General features: G+C 36.0%; 1 non-coding gene across 1 annotated transcript; it reads right to left on the reverse strand.

Annotated features, from left to right (window-relative positions):
* Nucleotides 1-276: 276 nt before the first annotated feature.
* On the reverse strand, nucleotides 277-382 carry LOC148240245 (small nucleolar RNA R71). Its single transcript, XR_015816626.1, has one exon. It is a non-coding gene; the product is annotated as a small nucleolar RNA R71 (small nucleolar RNA).
* Nucleotides 383-7182: the final 6800 nt, after the last annotated feature.

Genomic DNA, 7182 nt, shown 5'->3' on the forward strand with positions numbered 1-7182 from the left:
GAGATTGAACCCGCCATTATTTAGATGATCCAAACCTCGAATTAGTTTGGGGGTTTTCCAAATCCCTATTACACATCTCTCTAACTTTTTTAGAAATTTGTGATACTTTTAAGCATAATGGTATTTTTAGTGTCAATTATACTTCACTTTTTTTATTTTTCTTTAAGAGATAAAGCTAAAAGTTGGTTGCGTTCTCTTTCTGTAGGTATAATTACTACATGGGAAGACTTAACCAAAAAATTTTTTGCTAAGTTTTTCCCACCAGTCAATATAGAAAGGATGAGAAACGATATCACAAGTTTATATAAGATGGAAGGAGAGATTTTTATGAGGCATGGGAGCAATTCAATGAGTTGATTAAAAGATGTTCTCATCACGGGTTACCTAAGTGGTTGTTGGTCCAGATGTTTTACAACGGATTGAGCCAATAATTAAGATCATAATCATACAGTTGCTAGAGGTTCTTTGATGGGGAAGTCTACAAATGATGCTTATGAGCTCTTGGAAGAGATGACCATGAACAACTATCAATGGCCAACAGAAAGACTTCAACCTAACACTAATGCTAAATTATATGAAATTGATGCTTTAACAGCTCTTCGTGCAAAAATTGATTTTTTATTTAAGAAAATTGATCAAAAGAGTGTTAATGTTGTTAATTCTCATGTGTAGGATTTGTTTAAGGATTCTTTCCAACGACATGAGGTAGAACAAGTGAGTTTTATAGTTAGGTAAGACAGACCACCATACAATCCATATTCCAATACATTCAATCCTGGGATGAGAAATCATCCAAATTTTTTATGGAGGAATCAATAGAATGTGATCGGGCCTCCCCAAGGATTTCAGCCACAAGAAAAAAAGCCCTCACTTGAAGATATGATTGTAGCCATTCATAAGAACACAATAGATTTTGCAACAAAGATTAAAGCAGCCATTCAGAATCAACAATTAATGTTGCAAAACAAGCAAACATTGATAAAAAAAACTTGAAAAATCCAAATGCGACAATTGGTAAGCATGATCAATGGGAGAGCTCAAGGTACCTTGTTGAGTAACATTGGACCAATTTAAAAAAACATGTTATGGCAATCACCTTGAGAAATGGGAAACAATTGGCAAATGTTAAAAAATTAGGACCAACCTTAATACATAAGCAATAGGATAAGATGCTTGTTTTTCTACTAATGATCTTTAATTATTGATGCCTTTTGGTTTCTCCCAAATGCTACTAGAGTTTCAGGTAATCTTCACACCCCAAAACACAAGTCTACTTATGATTTAACTCAATGTGAGAGAGAATGGTAATATGTTTCTTTTCTGAATGTTATTTGCTTTCTCAATTAAATAGAAATAATTTTATCTCTTATATACTCACCAAGAGTCATATCTTTTTACAATAAAGGTTTCTCCATTATACACTCACGAAGAGTCGTATCTTTTTACAATGGGTATTATGGATATTTCTAATTTTATACAACATCTCCTACTCGGCCACACAAACTACAATATACTACCACATCAACATATCTCTCACGCATCATATAGGATATGAGGTGTGCGACCAAAAGGCAATAAGTAGTGTTATATTAAGTCACCATCTAACTAATATAACACTTTCATATTTATAATACCCAGATCATTTGAACATCACTGTTAGCATACATTGTCCCTCTTTGCTATAATTATATTACTTAGTTATATACAAAATATAACTACTTGGGCCTATGTGATGATGTCAGAAAGATTCTTCCTTAGAACTAATAACATTCCATCTCAACTTGACTGTTTTCCTAACATGCTCTACTAGACCATATAGGTCGTGGCCCTCAGAAACATATTAAAGTAGCAACATCAAATCTTGACTTCATGTGATAGCTCCAAGTTGAAGGGTATCATACAAGGAGGACACAAGAGTCCATAGGTTTCATACAGTGACAAAGTAAGGAATTATTTTGTCACTCCTATATTGGTCGTCATATAACACATATAATATGATATGTATGTCACAACATAGCTCCCACTAAGTTGGGCATGTCACTCTTCTATGTCGTGCAAATCATAAGTCCAAATACTAATCAAGTATCTAACTCGAGCCACTTGATCAACATACTCAATGTGTGACCTGACACTCGATATTTGGCTCTAAGGCTTTAGTATGAAATCAAGTATATTTCGTACTCGACTCTCTAGAGTCTCATCTTAGACATACTAAGGTGACTATAAAATTTTAGTATTTTGTCATTAGTACAACACAAGTATAAAGACAGTCCATATTAGACATACTTAACGCCAATATGATTTAGTCTTATCTTACCCGTTACTCAAGTGTTAGGAAGATCACCCATGTGATAAGGTCGATCATAAAGTCTGATGACATTATTACGTGTCTAATCATTAAATTATGTTCATTAACATTTCATAAGAAAATAATAACTTTTATTTCATAAATGATAAATACACAAAAAAAATTTGTCCATTACGTATCAAATCCCACTTGAAAATTAAAGCCTACATAAACCTAGGCTCTTCACATGACCTCGGAAAGCATCTCTAGGTATGGGCTTAGTCAAATGATCAACAACCATTTTGCTAGTGAATATATACTTAATAGCAACTTCTCTTTTTTGATGGTGCCTTGAACGAAGTGATAATGTATAATACCCCGCCCATCGTTGTGCTTAATTAATTTAAAAGATTCCTATTTATTCAGGTCTTTGGCTGCATTGAACTCATTTAAATTACTCCGCATATTATTTACCGTAATTCGTGAATCTGATTGATTTTAATTATTTTGCTTTTATTTGATTTTATTTAATTATTATTATTATTATTTAATTTTATTTGAATTTATTTATATTATTTTAGAAAATTTGGGAAAATTTGGAAAAACGACGAACGGGAAAAAATCCTGCGAGAAAAATCCCGTGGGGAAGCAGAGCTGCTCGTGCGGATGCCACACACTCTGTATGCGTGCACGTGCGCACAATAGATGCAAGACATACACACAACGTGCACGTCTCATCTGCACGCACGCACACATGGGAGGTGCATACAACGCGCACGTCCCCTCTGCACACGTGGCGCGAGGACTAGTCCTGTGCTGGTCTTATTGTGCGCAAGGGGCCGTTCGCACGTCACCTCGCTTGTGGAAAGGCACCGCCACTGTGCGCGTGCCGTCTATGCAGCAGGCTTATGCGAATGGGCCTTGTGCACGCGACAAGAGGCCTGTGCACCTGCAGGCTAGCCTGTAGCGCGCCGGCCGGGGCACTGTCGTCGCCTCGGGCAATATGCCACTACTGCCGATGGAGGAGACCCTCCTCCCTCATTTTTCGTGCTAAGCATCTTTTTTTCCCTTTCTTCACCGGATTTTGCTACTTGGTGCGAATCTGACAGTTCTAAAATTCTATAAATAGGTCTTCCCCACACTTCAATTCTTCTATTTTTCAAGACTTAAAAAGAGAGAGAGAGAGAGAAAGTGATCTAGTGAGAGAATGAGGGAAAGAAAAGATAAACGGTGAAGGAGAAAACATCAAGGTTTCGTTAAAGAATTTAATATTTCTTTCGACATCTTAAGGGGTATTTTTAGATAAAATAAAATTATTAAACATGATAATTGTGACTTTGCCTATTTTGTATGCTTTTGTGTTTATAGTTTAGATAAGTCGAATAGTTCTTATTTTCAAGCATGTTGTATGAATTATAGACACTTGATGATTTGTATGTAATAAAATATAATATAAAGTCAGTATTGTTACATATAAAAATGAAAGAAACAAAGAAAAAGAGAAAGGTCGAATAAAGCATGAATAGTCCGAAGTATGTATCTGTATTGACATGCATATTGTATTAAGTGTCTCGTTAGACTTTTTATCTCCGATGGGTATCTATTTCCCCCTCCTCTATCTAGTTTAGAAAAATGTAAGAGGACCGCTCCTAGTGGATGACGACATACCCTCTGACAAGAATGGTAACGTGAATATCTGTTAGGAGTCACTCTTGGCTAAGTATTGTCGTGACTTTAGATATCTGATAGGGTCACTATGGTTGGTACGACCATGGTCATAGATTATACCATGGTTTGGCTAGCTAGAAATGGGCCTGAGCAAATTGTCATATCTATATCTGATCTGGTCATTCCGCTTGGGTAGTTGAAAATATGTATCTACTTTAAGATATGGAAGTCGTAACGAGTTTGCGAAGAATGACACGAAAATATGAGTATTTCATGATTTATTTGATTTTTTTCTCTTATCTGGCATGATGTATGTTGGTTTGTTTATATTAACGTACCATTTTCTTAATAAATAAATATTTTTCATAATATAAGATAGGTCTACAAGGTGACCAATTGGTAAGCTTCTAAATTAGAATAATTCACCTTTAAAATCTTACGATGTTAACTGAATACTATTTTTCTTATTGAGCACATGGAACTCATTCTTTCCATGCCCTCTCCCAGATGAGGAAGAAAATGAGGAACCGCAAACTGACCTACCCATTAAAGTCTATGAAGATCGCATGGATCCACAAAACTTGAGTGCATGATTGTCCCTACACTCTGATGAGTCTAATAACATAGTGAAAGAAGTGGCATTCTTTTGTGTTTTGACCTTATCTTTTGCAGCCACTTCTGGCCTCAGTTATATGTATGTAATTGAAACTCATATATATTTGTAATGGATTTGTATTAATTTATTTTGCTACATAAATTTTATCATGCACTCGTTATTCTGTATTTGTATCTGACACCTATTTGCCTTAATTGCACTTGAGATGTCACATAATGCCTCTTAATATACTTGGTTTTCCTATGGAATTTTGAATTCCAAACATACTGGATAGTAATAGTATTGTCACAATGTATTTCTACAAGTTCATCAACTTTGAAAGCTTCTCAACCAAATTACCTCTTGTACAACAAGACAACTAGCAACATACTCTGTTTCCATTGTAGATTAAGCAATGCAGTCATGATTTTTACTACACCAAGATATGTCACCTCCAGCAAGGACAAAAACATATCCTAAGTCGCCTTAGACTCATCCCAGTCGCCACCCCAGTTTGCATCTAAATATCCTTTCAATCTTAAGTCCCCTCCTTAATAATAGAGGACTAGGTCACTTATACCACGAAGGTAGCGCAAGATTCTCTTGACTGCCTGCTAATGGGCAGGTCCATGGTTGCTTTGATAATGACTTACCAAACTAACCGCAAAACAAATGTCTAGTCGTGTACACAACATGGAATACATCAAACTGCCTATTGCACTAGCATATGGAATGTTGCTTATTTTCTTTTTCTCTTCATCTATCTTTGGTCACTGATCAAGACTTAAGGTTAGACCCTTCTCAATAGGAGTGTCAATGGGTTTGGAGTAATGCATTCGAAATCATTGCAAGAATTTCTTAATACATGCTTCTTGCCACAGTCCTAGAAACTTCTTGGGATGGTCTCTCATTATTTTTGCACCAAGGACAAACCTGGCTCCACCCATGTCCTTCATCTAAAAAACAGAGGACAACCACTGCTTAGTGGCATTGATCATCTCCATGTTGTTTCCAACTAATAGTATGTCATCAACATATACGACGAGAAACATAATCCTCTCATTGTTTTCTTGACATACACACAATGGTCTTCATCTACCATGGACAAGCCAAACGAAGCAATGGCTTCATGGAATTTGAAATACCATTGTTTGAAAGACTACTTAAGACCATAAATGGATCTTTAAAGATGATAAAATTTATTTTCTTGGCCTTTTGAGACAAACCCAATAGGTTGATCCATATATATTTCTTCCTCAAGTGTACTATTAAGCAAAACAGTTTTAACATCCATGTGAAATAACTCCGAGTCCAAATGGGCAACTAAGGCTAGAAAGAGGTGAATAGAGGTAAATCTCACCACAAGAGAAAAAGTCTCTTCATAATCTATACCCTTAATTTGGGTAAAACCTTTCGCCATTAGTCGAGTCTTAAACTTTTGAATTGATCCATCCGCTCCATGTTTTGTCTTAAAAACCCACTTGTTTCCAATTGATTTACTTCGAGGGGGAGATAAGCTAGTTTCCAAACCTTATTTCTCATCATTGAGTCCATCTCATCTCTCATGGCATCAATTCACTATTTATTGTTTGGTGAATTCATAGCCTCCTTAAAGGAGGTGGGTTCCTCCAGTTCTAAAGGAGTGCATAGAAAAATTTCTCCTTCAATTTGGAATATCATCGGGGAATTTTTCCACATTCACTCCTTCGAATTATGGGACCTTCATCACCTGCCTGACTAGATGATAAATCTCTCCCACTGTCCCTTAGTGTGGGATTTGGAATTTGAAGACTAACATCATGTTATAAGCTCAGATCTTGATGACTAACCCCATTTTCTAGTGGATTATCATTTGTAGACAAGTTTCCATCATCTATAATAATAGGATCATTCCCATTATCTGTTTCATTTGGATGAATATCACTATCTTTGGTGACTTGGTAGGTTTTCAATGCCTCCCTCTCACCAATAGATAGTTGCATGTCTTCCTATAACTTATAAAGTTCAAGATTCTCTTTTATTTCACCAATGCTTAAGAACTCATCCTCAAGAAGATCAACATTGTGGGAGTCAATTTCGGTCATGCCACCATTCGAGTGTTCTCCAAACATTACATATCCTTTTGAATGTTCGGGATATTTGATGAACACCATCTTAGTTGCTCTTGGACCTAGTTTCTATGCTTGTGGGTTGGGTTATGCACGTAGCCTGCCAACTCCCAAGGACATAAATGATCCAAAATGGGCTTCTTGCCATTCCATAACTCATATGGAGTGACATGTATACTTTTACTTGGTACATAGTTAGTAGGTTGCTGTAAGCAATACATCTCCCCAAAACTTTTTAGAGAGGTTGACATGTGCCATCATTGATCTAACCATATCTAATAATGTACGATTCCTTTGCTCTGCAACACCATTTTTTACAAATATGGAGAATTGTAAGTTGCCTACGTATACCATTTTTCTCACAATATTCTTTGAACATATCATAAAGGTATTCATGACCACGATTGGTTCGAAGAGTCTTTACTCTTCGATCCATTTGATTTTTCACTTCTGCTACAAAACGTTTGAACATATCTAGCGCTTCATAATGGTGAGAAATTAGATATACATACCCATATCATGAA

This window comes from Carica papaya, chromosome 9, assembly GCF_054855325.1.
Source record: "Carica papaya isolate Zhongbai chromosome 9, ASM5485532v1, whole genome shotgun sequence".
NCBI lineage: Eukaryota > Viridiplantae > Streptophyta > Magnoliopsida > Brassicales > Caricaceae > Carica > Carica papaya.